The sequence below is a fragment of the Neltuma alba genome, unplaced genomic scaffold, assembly GCF_004799145.2.
Source record: "Neltuma alba isolate B1F8T4 unplaced genomic scaffold, ASM479914v2 tig00012620_pilon, whole genome shotgun sequence".
In the NCBI taxonomy this organism is placed as follows: domain Eukaryota; kingdom Viridiplantae; phylum Streptophyta; class Magnoliopsida; order Fabales; family Fabaceae; genus Neltuma; species Neltuma alba.
In genome coordinates this window covers 181,580-204,370 of record NW_021637061.1, presented here as the reverse complement: position 1 = coordinate 204,370, position 22,791 = coordinate 181,580, and the positions used below count along the sequence as shown (strand labels likewise).

The 22,791-nt window shown below is 34.2% G+C and overlaps 1 long non-coding RNA gene across 1 annotated transcript; it reads right to left on the bottom strand.

Moving 5' to 3' along the window:
- Window positions 1-384: 384 nt before the first annotated feature.
- LOC114729282 (uncharacterized) lies at window positions 385-4,000 on the bottom strand. Its single transcript, XR_003738727.1, has 2 exons — window positions 3,747-4,000; window positions 385-1,142 (listed from the first exon to the last, which is right to left on the bottom strand). It is a non-coding gene; the product is annotated as an uncharacterized LOC114729282 (long non-coding RNA).
- Between the last annotated feature and the right edge of the window lie 18,791 nt (window positions 4,001-22,791).

Here is a 22,791-nt window from a genome sequence, read left to right as displayed (position 1 = left end):
CAAAGCAACATTATTTTTACGATTGATACTATGTTTTTTTTCCATATACCAATATACCCCAAAAAAAGGTATGTTCACACATCACAAACATTTTTTCCTAGGCACTGGTATCTTTCTATTTGAAACAATCCTATTTGAGGCACATCCCAACTTATATCTTTCTTTCTTTCTTTTTTTTTAAACTAAGCACATCCTCCTAATTAAGGAAATTTTATTCGAGGGATTGTTGAGCATTAATATAAGTGCTTCTCCTAGTGAGAATTCAAACCTTAGCTCATTACGTTTTGAAGGATTAGCTCATTTCTCTAAATTCAACCCTGTTCGTAGCTTGTTGTTGTACTTGTACATGAGACAAGTTAATAGCAATCAGAAATACACGCAACATACTAAATTCATCTTTGTTATTGACTGAAAAAATTGTGTTTGAAACAACAGGGCCTGTCTATATATAGGCCAATGCACTAGATGGGCTCAACTAAACAATTCCTAGGCCCAAACCAAAGTAAAGCAAAACATTACAATAACTCAATACTCCCTCTCAAGTTTGGGGCTGAATAAATTGGAAGCTCCTAACTTGCTAAGCAACCGTAACTGAGTCTCTTTTCCTACTGGCTTTGTTAATATATCTGCCTCCTGATTGGTAGAAAACACATACTGAAACTTCACTATTCCTTCTGTCACTTTCTCTTGAACAAAGTGGCAATCTATTTCAATATGTTTTGTCCTCTCATGAAATACTGGATCTGTGGCAATGTGGATGGCTGATTTGCTGTCACAATATACATCCACTGGACCTTCTATAGGAATCCTTAAATCAGATAACAGACCTTTAACCCAAATGACTTCTGACATAGCTGAACCAAGAGCCCTATATTCAACTTCAGCCAAAGACCTTGAGACTGTCGCCTGCTTCTTTGTTTTCCAGATAATAAGGGTATCTCCTAATTTGAGAAGATAACCAGTGACTGACCTACACGTGGTCTCGCACGATTGTCAATCTAAATCACAGAAGCATTTTAAGTTCAGGTCCCCATTAAGCTTAGCTTAATCCCAAGTCCTGGTGATTGTTTTAGATATCTTAGGACCCCCACAGCTACTACCTAGTGTGATTTCATTGGCTGTTGCATGAACTGACTCAAAACCTGCACAGGAAAAGAAATATCAAGCCTTGTCATGGTTAAATAAATCAATTTTCCTATTAGCCTCCTATACTTCCTTGGTTCATTGAGCATATCTTCCTTCCGGTGTTTCCTTTCTTCATAAGCCACTAACTTTAAATGCTGTGGCATTGGCAAAGTGAGTGGTTTACAACCACTCATTCCTATTTCAGCAAGGAGATCTAGTATATATTTTCGTTGAGACAGCAAAATATCCTTCTTGGACCTTGCTACTTCAATGCCCAAGAAGTATTTCATGACACCTAAATCTTTAATTTTGAAATGACTATGTAAAAATTCTTTTACTTGATTAATCCTTTGCTCAGAATTCCCAGTGATTAACAAATCATCTACATATACCAGAATAATCACAAAACCATCATCATAATGTTTCATATACAAGGAGTAATCATACTTACTCTGTAGAAAACCCCCTATTAAGCAAGGACAGTGACAACTTTTGGTTCCATTGCCTTGAGGCTTGTACCCCCTTGATTCCTAAAACCTTAGGGTATGGTCATGTAAAACTCTTCATCAAGATCTCCTTGCAGGGAAGTGTTATTCACATCCATTTGATACAAGGACCAATTGTTTATAGCAACTAACTTTAAAACAATTCTAATAGTGACCATCTTTACCCCTAGAGAAAAGGTCTCATTATAATCCGCTCCCTCGGTTTGGTTATATCCTTTAGCTACCAATCTAGCCTTATACTTGTCAATGGTTCCATTATGTTTATATTTCACCTTATAAACCTATTTACATCCAATTAGTTTCTTACCCTTAGGCAAAGGAACTATGTCCCATGTTTTATTTTCTTCTAATGCATCAATTTTGGTTTTCATAGCATTAACCCAGTTATGATCAGTTACAGCATCATCAGAATAAGTAGGCTCAGTAACAGCATCAATAGAACAAAGATAGCACATGTATGAGGCAGAAATATTATCACAAGATATATATTTTTCAATGGGATATTTGTAACCAGATTTCTTATCTGTAAAATTTGATTGAGTCAAATTACAAACATAATCTTTAGCCCATATAGGTGGCCTCCTTTCCCTAATGGAATGTTTACTAAGTTGAACTGGATCTCTATTTTCATTCCCTAAGCATTGATCATTAGTGTTCAGGTTATTAGGATCAGAAACAGCATTTTCTACAATGTGATGTTCTTCTTGGTGAGGCTCCCTTATAATCTATGGAATTTGTATAGATGTATCATTATGGTCATCAAAATAAAACATTTGTTTGAGATCAATAGATACTCCCCCTTGATCAATACCACTCCCATTTTTAAAAGGAAAAACATCTTTAAGGAATCTCACATGTCTATTAATGAAAATTCTATTGTCTTTGAGACTTAATATGGTGAAACCCTTTTTATTGTTAGGATAACCTAAAAAAATACAAGGTATTGATTTAGGTTAGAGCTTATCTGTGTTAACAAGATCTGTAGCATATCCTAAACAACCAAAAACTTTCAAATTCTCACAATTAGGTAGATGACCATGAATAATTTGATATGGGGTTTTAAAATTCAAGACTCTAATGGGAGTTCTGTTAATAAGATAGGTGACCATTTTCACACATTCTCCCCAATATCTAATCAGAATTCCTGATAGAAACTTGCATTAAGGTTCTGTGCTTTCTTTCTACAATACTGTTCTGTTTAGGAGTATAAGGGCAAGTAGTTTCATGTATGACTCCTTTCTCCCTAAAGAATTCTCTTAATTCAAGGTTAACAAATTCAGTCCCATTATCACTCCTTACCCTCTTAATAGAAGCATCAAATTGATTCAAGACATATGCAAAGAAACTTTTAACATGGTACATAGTTTCTAACTTGTGTTTCATAAGAAAGGTCCACGTAACCCTTGAGAAATCATCCACACTAGTGAGGAAATACTAAAAACCTGAATGTTTAGGTACTTTGTAGGGTCCCTACACATCCATATGTAATAGATCAAAACATCTGTCAGTCTCAATGCAACTAGAAGGAAAGGGAAGTTTAGTTTGTTTGCACTGAAAGCAAATATCACATCCTTTATTCAAATTCATTGACTTGTCTTTGACAATAGCTAAATGTCTCATTACATGCATAGGAGAATGTCCTAATCACTTATGTAAAAGCCACAGATCAATATGTGTAGCAGAGCAACAAACATTACGAGTAGAATTTTCACAAGTATAATCTTTCTCTAATTCCAACAAATATAGTCCATGAACTACTCTACCAACCCCCTCATCCTTCCATCCTGAAGGTCCTGCAATATGCATTTTATCAGGGTAAAAAGACAACACAAAACAATTCTTTGGTAATTCTGGAAACCAAAATCAAATTAAACTGGAGTTCTGCAGCATACAAAACATCTTTTAATTCAATTCCATTAGGAAACTTAACATCACCTATGTGGGTTACAGAAAATCTATCTCCATTCAGGATTTTTATGTTTTTAATTGGTCTATTATAAGTTCTATAATTATCCAGTAACATTAAATCACTAAGCATGTGAGTAGTGGCTCCTGAATCTAAAACCCATTTCCTATGATTTAGATTAAAGGAGACGAGAATAGGCAAACATGTACCACTGAGTGCATGTGCATCAGTGGGGGAATCTTTCTTCAGTAGTTCGAGCAATGTTCAGGTGTGAAGCCGGGGAAAACATTGACACATTTGTGAGGGCCTCTGCCTCCTGATTTACTACATTCTGTCTTCCTTTGGCTTCTGAATTATGCTTTCCTTTAAATCCTTTAAAGTTAGCTGGGAATCCTACTATCTCCTAGCAATTTTCTTTAATGTGACCCTTCTTGTGACAGTGGTCACATTTTGGTGGAGGGGTTCCTTCCTGTCCCTCTTCCTCTACCTTTGATTATCATTGCCATTCCCTCTGTGGGCTTACCTCTCTCCATATTTGCAATGTTCTTCTGAGACTCCACTTCAAGAATCATTGCATAGGATTGGTTGACAGACGGAAGGGGATCCATTAGGAGTATCTGACTCCTTGCATTCTCATAAACCTCATTCAGGCCCATCAGAAATTGTAACAATTTTTGCCATTGCATTGCTTCATTATACAACTTAGAAGTGACGCATGTACAAGAAGGAATTGCCATGACGTTGCTTTGCTCTTCCCATAGCTCATTGAGGAGCGACTAATATGCAGAGACTGAGAGATCACCTTGACAAAAGGAATGAATCTCATGGTGCAAAGAAAATATCCTGGACCCAGAGACCTTGTCGAATCGTTCTCGCAGGTCTTTCCCAGGCTGTGCGTGCATCTTGTAGATATATGAGACTGTTCTCAAGGTCCTAAGAAACTGAATTTAAAATCCAAGATAATAGCACCGTATTGCACTGCTCTCAGTGTTCTTTGAGGTGGAATCTTGTTCAGTCTTCTTGTACAATCCATCTGTGAAGCCGATCTTGTTCTTCCCTCAAAGTGCAATTAACATCGTCTTGCTCCAGATTGTGTAATTTTTGCTTCCTATCAATCCTGGGTGATGATCAACGCACCCCGTGTATCTAAAGGATGGAGATAAAGCGAGTTCGCGAAGTCAATTGCTCCATCATCGGAACCCTTCTCCTATCCCATGGTTCTCATCATCGTCAATCCAGAACTCACGGGACTGTAATCGGAATATGCGTCTTGGATCAGGGATGAGTGAAAGATTGTGTGGGTGTCTTCGTCAATGGCTTACCAGTTCATTCTTGAATCTTAGCCAGAGAGGACAGGTCCAGAAGAAGACGGGTTTCAATTATTGGGCCCTTCTCATACAGTGTTAATGGATCTTGACAGACCTGGGCTCTGATGCCATAATAGCAAGCAGAAATACACGCAGCATATTGAATTCATCTTTGGTTTTTTTGGTAACATGAATTCATCTTTGTTATTGACTGAAAAAATTGTGTTTGAAACAACAGGGCCTGTCTATATGTAGGCCACCGCATCAGATGGGCTCAACTAAACAATTCCTAGGCCCAAACCAAAGTAAAGCAAAACATTACAATACTTAATACAAGTGAACATAACTTTATAATTGGGCGGTAAGCCCAGAAAGTTCCGTCATGGGCTAAGCACTTGTTGTGATGGACTTGAAAAGAAATTTCACGAATTTTTGGCCACATCCTAACATGTATGTATAATTTGAAAGTATAACCGTAATCAGTCACGCTATTTATAAACTAGTTATAAACAACGTTGTTCATTTATCAAACTTCACAAGACACACTTCATCAATCCTTGAGCACTAAAAACACATAATCCTACGTTAGACAAATTAGAGCAATAATATAAGCTGAATATGTGAGCCTAACCTATCAAAAAGCAGTGGACTTCGGGTTGGCATTTTGCCAACCCAACCTACCATAACTCATACTTGCAGCTGGCTAACTTGCCAACCCACAGGGTTAGTTTTGTAATTAACTTAAGCATATCCTTATTTTACTCTAGGAACTTGATTTTATGCTTGATATTTTTCCCAATTTTTTTATTTATCATTTTATATTGATAGGATAATTATGTAAAATAAATTATATGTTTATATTTCTAAATTTGGGGGTTAATTTAATTATATAATTATTACTGTAATTTTTGTATTTCATATTTTTGCTATAATTTACGGGGTTAATTTTCGTTTTCCAAATACATTGATAGGCTTGCTATTGTGTATATCTGATATCTCCCTCTCCAACTAAGCAGATTGCAAGGATGAAAAGGGTTTCATATAGATTTTTGTTTAGCTTTATGTGACTATTCCAGATTAATTTATGCAAAACTCTGAATTACTTTTTACATAGGAAAACGAAAAAAAAATATAGAATTCAATGCAGTATTATCTTTTCAAATCTCAACGAGTGTATGGGAACAATGAAAATCTAAGGATTTAGATTGAATATTTATCCTTAAAAATGAAATTTGAACCATCCAGATATTAGATTGTTAAAAACGCAATTTTATTGTCTAAAGGTAATCTTTATCTTATATTTTACTTGCATAAAGTAAAATTTGGACACCTGGATTTCAAAAGACTGTATAGATCTTAAATGAACACCTCATGTTCATTAAGTCTTTTGAGTTCTGTGGGACAAAGTTTTAAAATATAAAATTTTTAGAACGTAACATCAGAAGAAAATGGCGTTACCTCTTCATTTTCATATTTGAAATGGTTACGTAAACGAAAGAATCGACCCCACGTACATTCCAAAAGTAGATAGATATATAATATTTAAATCCATACAAGAAAAGACCAATTTTCGAGATTGTTGAATCGATTCTTAAAATGGATAGTTCATATAATTTATAGACATAATTGTGGGGAACAAAGCCAGCTTTTTGACTTGATGACGGCCGACAGAACATTTGATGAGAATGAAAGCGTGTAAAGGGTTGGTAGTGTAACCACCACACAGCGATTAGACTAACCAAAAACCGTTCTGTCATCACCCATAGTAACCGGAATTTTCATAACAGGCTAAGAAAGTTGGAAGAAAAAATACAAAAGAGAAAAGAGAAAAGAGAAAAAAGGGCCCTTGCGTCACATTCACTTAAGGGACTCACTCAACATTAAACATTGCTCATACTTTTACGCTCCAATTTAGTTTACATTACTACCCACCCTTTTGATGCATTCTTGAGACTTACAATCCTCAAAGACTTTTGATTTTTGAATGCACAAGCAATTGGTGCTAGAGAATTAGAACTACTTTAAGTCTATCGTAGAGTGACTGAGCAAGTGAACTGAGCGAAAAAAACAACCTATATGTTGAGTGGTACGCTTCATATTCATTTGTAGCTATCTCTCTTGGATTCACTCTTGCTAAGCTTTACATGTTAATATGGATTTTTTTATATATGATTGATGACCTAGATTACACACTTGGCTCCCGAGCTGTATTTATTTGAGTTTTTGCAATTTCTTAGTTAATTCAATTTGTCTATTCATTTTCAAGATTTATTTTTGCCCAAGAGTGCAAAAATTTAAGTGTTAGAGAATTTGATAAGTGCAGATTTTATGATTAAAAAGACATAAATTTTTGTTGATATTATATTGAATTTACAAACATTTTATATCTATTTAATTTATTTTATATATTTCCCTTCTAAATCTAATTATAAAGATAAAAAGATATTTTTTCACAAAAGTCCTCATATCTTTTCTATTTTGCAGAAAATGTAAAATAAAATAAGAGATTTTAAAGAATGGGGTTAGTAGCAGTAAGTGTCTCCAAAGATTACAGGCAGGAGACTGCCGGAGTGGAGATGAAGATTTGGGGTCATTAGCTGTGACTTTCTCCGCATCATAACGGTGTGACACGTGGCGAAATCAGGACGCTGGAGATGAGTTTGGGGCTTGATCACAGTATTCGCTGAAGGAGAGAGGGTATTTAAGCGTAATTTTCGGTAAAATATGAGAAAATCAACAGCAACGTGTTTTGAAGGTGACTTGCTGTTAAATATACTCCCCGTCTTATTATAAGCAACATAAGATTTCATTATGTAGATTAAAAAATTAGTTAAAAATAATTAATAGATAAAAATTAGAAGTTTTTTCTTCAAAATACCCTTATTTATGGGGGATAAAAAGTATAAGAAAGAGAATAAGAAAATTATTATAATAATGAGAATTATGAAAGAGAGAAAATGTGTGATGGAGAGAGATGATGATTTGAAAAATAAAAAATAAAAATATTGAATATTAAAATAAATAATTAATATAAATAATAGGAAGAGCAAGAAAACTTTAGATATAAATAGAGGTTTTAGAGGTCACTCCAGAGGTATCCAGTCACAACTCAAAGCTATCAAGGGTAAGATTAATAGGGAGTTTATCTTCTCTTTAGTTTCTTGTTTATTTTGTTTATTATAGTTGGAGATCTTAGAAAGGTGATATTTATGATTTTATTTATGAGATTCTAAATTTCAGTTGGGGTAGAGATGTAGCCCACTGAAACCCTAGTTTCTATTATTTTGGTTTGACTCTTTTGTGAAGTTTCTATTTATGAACATATTTTAGTTTTTTCAATTATATCTATTTCTCTTGTTTTTCATGTTGATTTTATGATTGACCATTACATAAAATCCGTAGGTAATCTTAATAGATTGGCAGGTGAAGGTAGAACCTAGATCTAGAGATATGGACACAAGTATTTAGGTTAAAGATAGTTCTAGATATTTGTGATGACTTATACTATATATAACTTCATGGTTTAATTAGTTATTTCTGTATTGTGGGAATGAATTCAACACTAATTAAAAAGGACTAATAAGTGAGAAAAATATTATGACACTTTAGGAATAGCTATCACTAATAAAAATCAAGTCAAAGGATAGAAATTAGCTACCTATATGGTGAATCCTGAATCCCAATGTTTTAAGTGATGGGTTTATTCTCATAACTAATTATCTTTTCCTTTTCTCTCTTATTCTCAATTCATCCTCTTTTTAAATAATTTGTTTCATTGCTTTTTTTAATTATTATTTATTGGGATTAGTAACACTATTAAAAAAAGATCATTTTCATCTGTTCTGGAGACCTTTTTTCGTTTGTTTAAAGGGGGATGTAGACAAAGGAAACATAGATAGAAGTTAGATATTCGTCTGTTCAAAACAAACGAATATAGTACAAAATATTCATTTGTTCATTAGAACAATGAATATGATTACATAATATTCATCTGCTCTGATGAAGCCTCATATCTGTTCTGATGAACAGACAAATATGATGACCTCATATTTGTTTATTCAACCTCTGACTAGACGAACACATGTTTTCAAAAAAAATGTTTTCTTTATGCAAAATTGCCCGTTTTCTTTACAGAAAACCCTGAAAGATAGAACCAAAATAGACAAAATGCAAGCAATTCAACCAAAATAACAGTAATTCAGTAGAGTCAAATCCATTCCATACAAAAAGAATATATCCACAATCCTAATAACATTCTGTTAGTGGCAGTCTCACCCAAGAGGGGGGTGAATTGGGAGAGTTAAAAAAATTGTGGAATTAAAAGTAAATACTATCGAAAACAGAGAGTGTAAGTTTAGGAAGATTTCACCGTAGAGAGACAGACACAAGGTTTATACTGGTTCAGTCTTAACCACTTGACCTATATCCAGTCCTCAGAACACCTCTGAGTATTTCACTATCTTCCAAGATTGATTGGGCTCTTGGCGCCTCAGTATAGTAATTGATTCACTCAATCACTCCCCCTTACTTCCCGTAAGGTTATAAACCCACTCAAGAGTCCACACTCTTGAGTATCACACAAATGTAATTAATGATGAGTAAGTAATCTCTCTTACAGAGTGTATAGATGATAAACACTGACGCTCAGTAAATTGAAAGAACAGAGTATTGAATGCAACAGTAAATGATCACAGATGGTAGCTCGGGTATTCAAATCTGTTCATTAATGCTTCTTTGTGCCTTTTATAGTTGAGGTCGTTAAGTAATCGTTAGACGGAAGAGCTTCTAGCCGTTGTGACTCCGTTGCGTGTTTTCCTAGTTACAACGGTTCCGCCATTAATGCTTCTGGCTTTTGACACAGTAGGTTGCAGGCTACGTAATCAACCGTTGAAGAGCCGTTGTGATTTCTCTTCATAATCTACAACAACACTTTTAACTTCAACGAGTTAATCTTTGCAATGTAAACCTTAAGGCAGAACTGAACAGATGATAAAATGATTATTCATTGTTTTCAGGTGGAATCAAAAAGTATGTTAGATATGCAGAATAACAATCTGGACATTCTTGATCAAAGTGCTGATCGATCACTGGTTGATCGATCAGGTTATCGATAATTAGAGCGAAAGCTTTTTGAATCAGTTAAATAAGATTATCGATCAAGTGATCGATAAAATGCAGCAGAGACACTTATGCTGATATGTGAACCAGAGAAAGATCAGAGTCAATTTGATTATAAATCACTTAGCAAAATGGTCAAGATGATCATGCATACTAGAAATAGTTTGGAAGAAAATAGAGAGTTGAATTTGAGAACCATCATAGCTAATTGAAATAGAACTGGAAAAGTAATGTGATCGAACAGTTTATTGAATACTTGTTGATCGATCAGATTATCAATAATTCAAGTGTTACAGAAATGAAACTTCAGTTCATGTTGATTGAACACATTATCGATAAACTCATGATCGATAATGTTATCGATAAATACCATGTGAAAAGCATTCTGTGAAGAGCAAGGATAAATTGGATTTATCGAATAGGTGATCGATCAGTGAGTGTTTGATCAGGTTATCGATAAACTATGAAATAAAGATTTTGTTCTGAAGCTGTTTATCGATCATGTTATATGAAAAAGTACTATGCAGAAAGGTTCAATTATCGATAACATTATCGATAATTTGGTTATAGAAAAACTAAGTATGAGCAGATAAAATACTGATTATCGATCATGTGATCAATAACTTGGTGATCGATAAGGTTATCGATCAGCAGCTATGATGAGTACCTGCATTCAGAGAGTTAGCGAATAATGTTTGATCATATTATCGATAAATGAATGATCGATAATGTGATCAATAAATGGTGATAAAATCAATGTGCAGAGCGAGTGTATTACCATTTATCGAAGTCTTCATCGATAACTGATTTATCGATCATGTGATCGATAAATGCACTCTGGATTTGGTTCTCTTTATCTGTTACTTGTTCGATTATCTTACATTATCGATCAAGTGATCAATAATTAACTGTAAACTTGTATAACTTCTATGTTAGCAATAATCGATCATTTTATTGATCAACGAATTATCAAACAACTTATCGATCAAAATCTCAGTCATATTACTAGTTTGCAGTAACAATTTATCTGATAGCTTATCGATAAATACTTGATCAATCAGATGATCGATCAACACACTGAACTACTTTAATCTAACTTTGTTATTATCAAAACCATAATCCTAACACATCCTAACCATATGTTTTAATAATCAAGATAACCCTAATCTTTAGTACCATCCAACTCAACCTCATATATCATTTTGAGAACAAAGCTCTTGAAGAAAATTGTCCTGCCAAACAATCTCGAATAGCATCAATCTCTTCATCATTGTAGCAGTTATTATCATCAAAAATTTGTAAGCTATAATAAGAAGATTGAATTCATCAAAATAAGAGAATTAAAGAAAAACAACAATTCAATAAAAAAAGAAGCAAATAATCATAATTAAACTTATTATTATCATCTCAAAATTTTTGATACATTCAGACTCAATAATTTCGCATATTAAACGGATAATATAATATTTGCACTCTGTACTTCTTGGTTGTAGATAACACTGTAAAATCAAAGTGGGTAAGAAAGATGAGTATGTATATATATAGATGATGATATTAAAGAATCGAAAATGTTCTTAATTTTGGTTTGTACCCAACAGTCTTGCCATTTTTTCCTCCCCCTTCCCTCCCTATATATAATATGTTTTGAAAGACCTATGACCAAATAGAAATGATCAGAGATTAGAACAACTTAATAAAGTAGAAAAACTAAATATATAATGACAAAACTTACGTGTTGAAGATATATTTCATTTTGCCGCTTGGGAGATGACCCAATGAATCAAACCAGTAAATGACATTATCTCTGGGGCAAGGAATGCACAATAACCAATGTCCATTGAAATGTAAAAAGAAAAGAAACCAGTAAAGATTCTGTGAAAATTAAATATATATAAATATCCAAATATAGATATAAGCTACATACTTTTCAATGATTCGAGCAAAATAACAAGGTAAGTGAGTGTCTCCAATGGTATTATTCACGTATCTCATCCACCTAACAGTGGTATTCTTCAAAGGTTGCAAAGCAGCTAGACACATGAATCCATACAAATATCCCTTTCTCGTAGAAGCTCGCAAGTTGTGAAAATAGCTATCATCAATTTGATATGAAACAAAAATTAGCTCATACGTATAAGTAAAAAATGAGCAATTAGAAAATATAAATTATAAAATAAAATCACATTATTGCCAGTTAAATCCATGCAATGTCTAGCTGATCCGGGGATAGAAAGTCCTTAAGATGCTTCTAGTCCAATTCAAAATGATATGTCATTTGCTCCCTCACAATCCCAATAGGCATTTGTATATTGACTTTGTTAACTGATTCATAAATGTCATACAGTTGTGCCAAATAGGAAAATTTAGTAGCATCTTCAACATCCTAATAGAAAGATAGAATAAAGATAAGTAACATAAGTAGTATATGAAAGAGAAACCAGAAAATGCTAGCATGTTTTGTACTATTGGAGATATGACGTCAATGAGTCTTTTAGGCCATAAAATAAAATATCCTTTTGCTTGGCCTAGCTTGCCAACCTCGCCACTGGGGAATGGCATGTCTGCATCTACGTCCTCCTCTCGAATAGCCGTAACCATCACCTTGACCGAGTCCACTAGAATTTTTCAATTATGAATTTTAGACCCTTGCATATATTTAATGGCATTGGCAACAGTATGCATAGTTGGGTCATCTAAATAGAGAACACAAGGCTCTCCATCATTTGGTGTGAGACTAGGGTCAAACAAAGCTGACGGCACTTGTAGATTGAAGCTCCTTTTTGTGCTTCCATAGGCTGGAGAATTCTGAGTACATGGTACAAATAAAAGAATGGAATTAAATAAAAACAATGTTGGTAAACTTCAAAACAAATTAATTAAGTTATGATTAATTATATACCTGAGGCATACGTTCTTGTGGTTGAAATTGCCCAATTTGCATGCTTGAGACCAAAGATCACATCTCCTCCCGAATCTCGGACATAAGCTCAGTTTTGAAGCATTGACAAACCTCATCACTTGTCATAATCTCTTGGCAAACTTGTTCTTAAACTTTGTCTATCAGATCAGCACTTTGGACACTTCTTCCCGTAAAACTTTGTGAACCAAAACCAAAGAATTGGGTTAAATCGACTGTCTTTGATAACCCTCTCACTCGACTAGGATGGTTTAACTTCCCAGTTACAGTTCTAGGATGTTCGTCTTTCTACTTGGAGTAAAAGAACCTAGACTGCTCTGCTCCTCAAGTGCATCCTATATCGTACAAGTAATAAATGAAAATTAATTACAATTTTAGCATAATGTGTACACTATTTTAATTTAATTGTTTTAATTTAACTACCTATAATTTTTCCAACAATGTCAGTAACAATCTTATTGATATATTTACCTTTCTTCATCCTTGCATGCTTCTATATTCTATGTCGAGAAGGAGGAGGGAGGCTTGAACAATAATACTGGGGTCTAATTTTACAGCTTCTTGCATTCTTTTGAAATCAGCTTCCATGATCTCTTATTGTGCCTTTTTGTAACCCCCACGAGACATGTAATGCTGGTATAAATTTTTGGATTGTTTGTCTTTATTTTGAGCACTTAATTTCTACAAAAAACAAACAAAAATGAAGTTAGTTCAATGAAATGAAACTAGTTTATATGGACATATTCACTGAGTAGAAATTTACCTGAAATTCAGGATCTCGCCGTGACGCCACAAATTTTCTCTAAGTGTCTTCGTCAACAAATGAGTAAATATCACATGGATTTTCATCCTTTTTTGCCCCTCGAATGTAAGTACGAGTGAGAACTGTCTTAAAATCTTTCTATCGCTCGCGTACTTGGTCTAGCCAATGCTTTTTCATTTCAGCAGTGAAAGAGGTATCATAGGTTTACTGCAAAGTTTATGTGTAATGAATGAAATTAGAATATTTAACAGTAAGAACTATTATTTAAAAGTATAAAGATCAAAAAGTTACATACCAACATATCTTGCCAAATCGCATCCTTCAGTTTAGGTAGTACTTCTTTCTAGTTAAAATACAAAATGTTCACTTTGCTTTGAGCCAAACGGCCTACGTAGCTTATGAACTTATCTGCCTCTGGACCAACTAGATTCATATCATCATCAAAGTCAACATGCTTCCTCAGAATGTGCCCATGACATACTGCTAGCTTTAACATTCTTGTGATGCCTCTACCCCTTTTTCTAATAGGTTCATCGTTTACTTGATCTTCACCAGAATCGTCCATGTTTCTATCATCATCCTCCATGTCCTGTTAGTAAACCAGAGTGAAACAGGTGAGTCAACTGTAATCAAAACAATGGAAAAATTAACAAAAGTAAACACAAAATTATATTATAGTGCATAACTTTTTTGTTAGGGTCTTACATTATGTATTTTCCCATATTCTTTCATAGTGATCATCTCTAGCAGTATGTTCATCATCATCTACTAATTCTACTTCATTCAATAAAGGAGGATTTGTAGTGAAAGGTAGTGTCTCATTAATGTTCTAAGTTGGATCACTGTTCTTTTGTTTTTACTTTGAAGTACAATTGACAATTTGGTATTTGTAGGATTGGTGACATAAAATACTTGTTTTGCTTGGCTTGCTAAAATAAATGGTTCATTTGTATAACCAACTCTATGAAGATCAATTAAGGTAAATCTAAATTTTTGATCTATTTGAACACCATTATTGTTGACCCACTTACACTTGAAAATAGGAACCTTGAAGTTAGTGTAACTTATGTCCCATATATCTTCAATAACACCATAATAGGCCATAGATGCCAATTTAGGGTTTTTATCTTTGGCACTAGAGAAATACATCGGTTCAGCTACTACTATTACTGTAACGACTATCCCTTATACACCAATAGAGTTATTCTATTTAATCTTGAATCATTAAAAGCCAGGTTTCAATCCTGGGAAAGGCAATTTTTTTTTTTTTACAATTCCTAAACACAAAGTCTGATCCTGTTCAAGAGATGGGATTTTCTAAAAAGTTTTAAACTTTTCAAAAACTCACTTTCAAAGTAACCTGTCTAGTAGTTGAAGACCCAATTTAACCCTTTTACAAAAAAGATAAAAATCGTCTAAGACCCATGGTTCGTATTCAACTATCGAACCCATTCTTTTTCCATTCAACCTTTTGAATCCTATATTAAATCAACTATAGCCAGTAGGGTTTAACATTCAATATTCTGGCCATAGGCTCATACAACAGGTTACATATAGAGATACATATAATTTTTGACAAAATGATAACTAGATATCAAAATATTGATCATATCCTTCAATAGTAGTTATTATGATTTATCTGCCCTTAGTCATCTCCTTATAGAGGAATATTTACATATCAAAATAGATATACAATTTATCTTTACTCCAAAATAAGATGCATTTTAAGCAATATATATATATATATATATAATCTTTAGCTTCTTGCACCTTCAAGCTCCACCAATCACAACTTCCTTATCATTAGGAGTACTTGCCCTTGCTGTGTTACATGGAAGAAGAGGTAAGATTCTACAGAATCTTATTAGTAACAAATTTCCTTTACGTAATCATACAAGATCACAAACAACATGCTACACAGGCCAAAGAAAACAACACCTTGCATCTAAATATAATCAATGATGCACATACATCATACACCCATATAGCCAATCGCTATGTATCACGTCCACATTCCACAATAAATGGAAACTAGCACATATTGTCATGACAAATATTATCATGCAAAGGCAACTTACATGTTCTCATGCATAATTAGCATAAAGGCACATCCAAGCATGTGGCAATCAATACACAATCACATTAAAAGAAAAGAGTTACTACTTTTTGCTTTTTCTTCGTACTAAATTCCCCTTGCTTCTTCCTTGGCTCCCTTCTTAATGAATTCGAACAAATATCAAATCTTATAAATTATATAGGTAAGGACAGATTAATATATATATCTAGAACATTTATTCCTAGTCTTCAAAAATAATTCAGCAACCTTGAATATCCAAGGTCCTTAAAATTTGTAACAGCAACAATATATTTTTCATTAATTTATAAAATTCCAGCTTTATCAACATCATCCTATCTGTCCCCTAGTTTAAGATTACATTTCCCCTTGAACCTACTTGACCGAAAATACTTCCCTATTTATACATAATTAAATCATTGCCAAGTGATTTAATTTCAGCTGCCACATCCCAATATTGACATCATTCTTCCATTTCGCAACATATGGATATCTTTTGCCCCTCTAAAATTCTCATTTTACTGTAATAAAATTTAATCATTGTTCACAATAAGGTTGGTCCACTAACTAGAATAATATTCAGCATTTCGGAACATAAAACAATTAACTTCAAATCAAATTTTGGTTCCCAAATTCAACAATTCCTCCTCTTATTAAAATTCTAGATTTAAAGAATAATCACTTTCCATTAAACCTCACGGCCTTCACTTTTCCATTTTAACCCCAAGAAAATCTGTTAACTATAATTCCAAACGTGGAGCCAAAACTAAAAGAGAACATAGACAGCTCAATTCCAAGTCAACTTCTTTCTCCCAATGCTTCGGTAACTTGTTATACACACACACACACGCGCGCGCGCGCACACACACAGAGCTTATGTATTTACTTTTCATTCACATTTCGAATATGGAACCCATGCTATCAGGTTAAAAGAATCGAGATATTGCGCTGAGAACGTCTTCAAAACTGGCATTAAAATAGAACCAACCCAAACGTACTTTCATGTATATGTGGGTCACAAAATCTCTCTTCAATACCATCAATATTCAACCTTATATCCAAAGAAAAGAAGAGTCCGAAGCTAACCCATTGAATCACCTATCCCCTGTTTTGAAAATCAAGTACCAAAGAAAAAAAAAACACAAATAGTAGCATACAAGTGCAGGAACACTCTCACACAACTCCCAATTTATGCTTCGATCAAAGCTTTCATGTAATTCTTGAATTTCTCTCCCTAAGGCTGGATTTTCATTTGCTTCTTTCACTCCTATATAGTCCCAATCAAAGAAAACAAGGATAAAGGAAGGCCTGAAGGACTCACCTTAATCAAAAAGCACGCTTACATGCAAGAAAAACACCTCTGATTCTTTCTCCGGTAGCTCATGGTGCATCGTCTTCCTTTCACCCTTTCAAGCTCTCTCTGTTCCTTCTCCTTTTTATTCAAGTAGGTAGTAGAGGAGAATGAGAAGGGAGAAGGTGTTTTTGGCAGATTAAAAAGAACAAGGGATGTGAAATGACCATCATGCCCTTTGGTCTTTATTTTCTTTTAATTTGATCCTTCTTTATTTTTCTAGGATAATCAAATAATTCGAGAAATCAAACATGGATATTTTATATCAATTTTTTCCTTCTATTAGCTTCTTTAGTCCCAAAAAATAATTATCTTAAAAATCTCAACTCAGAAGTTATCCTCTAACTATTTTTCCTTGAATTTTCCAAGAAAATAGCTCCTAAATTACTAAAATTAACTTTATAATTATTTAGACCATAATTTAAGAGTCTTAATCTCAACAATTTCTCTAAAATTTTCTCCTTCATCCTACTTTGCTTAAATCCATAAAATTTGAGATATTACAATTACCCTACTGTTTTGCACAGTACTTTTCTCATCTTGAGCTTTTGTGTAGAAGGAATACCCATTTATATCATATCCACTCCAAATGGTGACGTCAAATCAAAGCCCCCAAGCTAACCATTTTATTGTGTCAGAAACATTTGTCTCCCTCCAAACTTGTTCCTTAAACCATATAATAAATGTCTTGTTATGCTTATTAGCTATCTGTCTATCGCTTTTCTTTGGATATTGGTCTTTTAAAATCTGCTTATGGATATCTAAGTATAGTTGAACTTCTTTCATATTATTTAAAATGTATAAGTGCACTTGGAACAGTTCTTCACAGCCAATGCTCTTTACTTTGAGCCTCGAGTTCCCTTACCTATCCCATCGTCATGTCAAGCTTATGCCTCCACCCCAGATAGTTATCCTTTGCAAAAGTCCATGGCCTCTTTAGCTAAATATCTTTCAACAATTGATACCTTAGGTCGATAAGAATTCTTAGAATAATCTTTTAAGACTTTCATATATCTCTGAAATGGATACAAATAGAGCCTTACCTCTCTTACTAAATATACTATCAAATGTACCATGATATCAAAAAATACTAGAGGAAAATACATTTCTAGCTGACACAGAATAACATACCCCTCATTTTTCAATTCATCTAACTTCTCTGTATTAATGACTTTGCTACAGATAGCATTGAAAAAAATATACAGTCTAGTTATTGTGGTTTTCACATCATCTTTCATAATACCTTGAATAGCCAGTGGTAATCGTTGCTACATCAATACATGGTAATCATGAGATTTCATTCCAACTAACTTTAAATCATCCACCGAGATAAGCTTGTTCACATTTAAAGAATAACCTTGCGGCACCTTAATGTTATGCAAACATCAGTACAAGCTAGTTTTCTCTGCTTTCAACAATGTGTGTGCTATTGGCTCCAAATAAGCCCTCTTACCACTCTCTTTTAGTTACAGATGTAACCATTCTCTTATTCCCATTTCAGCCAACTCTTGTCTCGTATTGATTCCATCCTTCATTTTTCCTGGTATGTGCAAAAGAGTACCAATAAGGCTATCACAAACGTTTTTCTCCACATGCATCATATCAAAACTATGTCTAACATCGAGATTATACCAATATGAAATATCAAAGAATATGGACCTCTTTTTCCAAATGTTCTTCTTACCTACAATCCTCTTATTCTTACCAAACATGACATCAATTCTTTCCACCTTACAATAAATTTCCTCTCCAGTTAATGGCTTTGGAGCTAATCCATGCTCTAGTGAACCATTAAAAACCTTTTTTAATCTACGGTATGGATAGAACCGATCAATAAACCTCCTATGACCAAGATAAACTGTTTTCCTTCCATGCTTAAGTTGGTAGTATTATGTGTCCGCTTCACATATAAGACACACTTTATGTCCCTTTATACTGCATCTTGACAAGTTTCCATAGGCAGGAAAGTCATTTATCGTCATGAAGATAATTGCATACAGCTTAAAGGACACTTGCTTATGTGCATCAAACACATCCACACCTTCCTCCCACAATTTCTTTAAGTCTTTAAAATCAAAGGTGCCAAGTAGATGTTGATATTGTTCCTCGGTTGTTTTGGTCCCGAAATCATCATAGACAACATCATATACTTACGCTCAATAAATTTTAGTAAATTCAATGAATTCTTCTACCCCATTCTCATACTCCTTAGATGTTCTCAAAGCACTCATCCAACTACAATCCATTCTGTTAATATATAGGTAATCCTAAAAATTTTAATTTAATTCAAGACCAAAAATCAACAATACATTAATTCCATTCAGCCCAATTCCAAGAAAATTAAAGCAACTCAACTAATTTCAACAATTTAATCTTGCAAATTAAGCAATTTAAAAAATTTACAAATAAGGAACATAAATGGGTTAATACAACGATTGGTCCTCATAGTTTACCTCCATTTTGCTTTTGGTCCCTGAAGTTTCAAACCGAAGCTTTTGGTCCCTCAAGTTTGCTCCGTTTAAAACTGTTAGTCCCTCTAGTTTAAAAAGGACTTGGTGTTTGTGTTAACGGTGTTAATTATACTGACTTGTCTTTTAACACTGTTTAATTTGCTGACGTGGCATGCTATATGGACTTATGACCTGGAAATCCTTTTTTTAAAAATAAATTTGTGATTATATGGGTGGGTGACTTAGACCTGAAAATTAACTACCACCGTTTAATTTACTCTAATTCTTGAATATATTATAGAGAGCCGGTTAGCTATCGAGAAGGGTTGTTCTTAAATATGAAACAATAACAAAAAGTTCAGTTCTTGAATATGTATTTGAGAAGATCAGTTTTCAAATACATATTCAAGAAGGCTAGTAAAATTGCACATATTACTATATTAGTATTTAGATACCATTCCTGAAAAAGAAAATACACATTGGAAAAATCACGTAGAACTTCTATGCTCGGGTATGTATTCGAGTACTCCCATCTGTCGCAAAAACAGAATGATGAGGAAGAAGGAATTGTGAGAGCACGAAGAAGAATGTGGGAACACTTGCAAGCATAATAACAGGGAGGAGACTCCATGAATAGTTTGTATGATTCAACATAAGATAAATGGTGGAAAGAAAGGCAAAGCAAACCCATGATTATTTAAAAAAAAAAAAAAGACAAAGCATATACTATAACCAAAGAATTGAATCATGAATTTTACTATTGTCATTTACTAAAACAAAGCACATTTTATCATTGTGCAAGATATGGAAGAACCACAAAAATCAGTCATCTCTTTACTTTCTATATGCGATCTACAATATAAAACTAATAAGAAAAACTAATCATCAAAGAATAAACCACGAAAAAACATAGCACCAAAGCTCTATTGATTATGGAACCAATAATAATAAAAACAGAGCATTCAAAGAGCACACCACAACAGACCATTGCTCATGCTCTTTTCGAACAAACTAACAAGAAGAATCCTTAACCTTCAACAAAATGAAATGCAGACGACAACACTCCTGTGACCTTCACTGACCTTCGCCCACAATCGCCGGAGTCAACTGCACCAGTGATGGCCTCGTAGGGCTTCTCCGATTGTGGGTCCAACTTGACCTAGCTCTTTCTTCTTTTTTCCTTCAGCCTTTAACCATCTTTGTTTATTTCCCAGTCAATCATGTGCATGCGTTTTGTTTCAAGTGTGGGTATTGTTTTGTTTTTTCTTGTTTTTTTAAAATCACAAATCCAGGTTAGCAAACTAATCACTAAGCCTTATTGCCTAGTCAACATGCCATGTCAGCAAATTAAACGGTGTCAAAAGACACGTCAACATAATTAACACCATTAATACAAACACCAAGTCCCTTTTAAATTAGAGGGACTAACGGTTTTAAACGGAGCAAACTTAAGGGACCAAAAGCTCCGGTTTGAAACTTTAGGGACCAAAAGCAAAATGAAGGTAAACTATGAGGACCAATCATTGTATTTTTCCTAAATTAAAACCTTTTACAAGAAATAAAATATTATCTAATATTAAAAATTTTATAAACAAAGAAATAAATTTTATTAATTACATAGTCAGTATTTTAACATAAACATTTATTTTATGTATTAATAATATTGATAATGTTTGCATGATGATTTATCTAAAGATGAACAATTTGGCGCTTATAAAATTTTGTATGCTACCATAAGCAAATTTTATTCATTTTCACAAATAAAATTTATCATCCAAAAAAATTTTTTTGCAATAAATAAAAGGTGTATTTTTCTATTTAACTCACCAATTTATTTAATCTAATCATTATTAATTGTTTCTAGCACAAATTCATATAATTCATGCAGATAGCCATTTCATCAAACACCATAACTACTACAACAAAATATTTAAAACCACTCCTTCTTCATAATTCATGGATATAATGAAAACAAAAAACCAAATAATATAAAATCAAAAACTCAATTCCATTCCATTGGTTATACATTTGCATTTCATCAAAAATCTAAATTACAATACAATCACAAGGCTCCTAATTCCAACAGGTTCATCAAACAGCAACAAAAGCAATATATACGATCAATTAATCCTTAAAAAGATATCTAACTTACCTATGAAGTGAAGAATGAAAAATGAGGGAGAGCTGCAAACTACCCACATGAGCTGGAAACACACAAGGAAACAAAATGTGAGTAAAAAGAAAAAAGAAGAAGAAAGAGATAAAGAAAATATGAAATGAGGGAGAGGAGTCAACCTTCAATTGGCAAAGGGGGAGCTGTTGTGTCGAGGGGAGCAACTAAAGGTTGGGGGGATGTTTGGGGGGAGACACGGGGGTCAGGGTTGGTAAGACACATTGGGGGAAGGGTGTTAGGGACGGGGGCTGGGGGTGGGGTTAGAGGGAAACCACAGGAGTAGGGGTTTACAGGAGAGGGGGAACCACGGGGGCCACAATTGTGGGGTTTACGGAGGGGCCACGGGGGGCCAGGGTGGTGTGGGGGGCACTGATGTGTTGGAGTTACGGTGGGGGGGAATGGGTATTGGGGTGGGGAGATCGAAATGGGGGGCTGAGAGGTAGGAGTTGTGGGGATGGGGGCCAAGTTGGGGGGTTTTAGAGAAATGGGTAGGAGTTAAAGGTTGGGGAAATAGAGTTTGGAGCTGAAACTAAAGGAATAAAATTGAAAGAGAGGGTGAAAATGGAGGTGGTGAGCTAAAAGAGAGAGTATAGTGTTTTTTAGGGGGAGTAAAAGGTGAGAATAAGCGAAAAAAGAGGCTGGGTAGTGGATGAGCCCTAAAATAGGGCCCATACTCGTCTGGTCCACAGGACCAGACGAATATGGTATTCGTCTGGTTATGGTGGACACTATTTATTTGGTCCACCTACTAAACGAATATAGGAGGCCCATATTCATCTAGCCAGTGTACCAGATGAATATAGGGGCCCATATTCATCTGGTTCACAAGGCCAAACGAGTATGGAGGCCCATACCCGTCTGTTTTGGCCTAACAGATGGGTATAGGGCCCTATTTTTATCTATTTTCAATTTCAGACGAAAATGGACCTTTTTGTAGTAGTGTAAATACACAACCTCCTTGAATATGATCTTAAAATGTTCTAGAATTTATTACTATCTTGATTCTATACATTAGCGAAGCGATCACCTCATTTCCTTTAGATTACAGGCCACCAAAAGGCTACCTTATGGCTTAAAGATATGCTAGACAATTCAAATTAC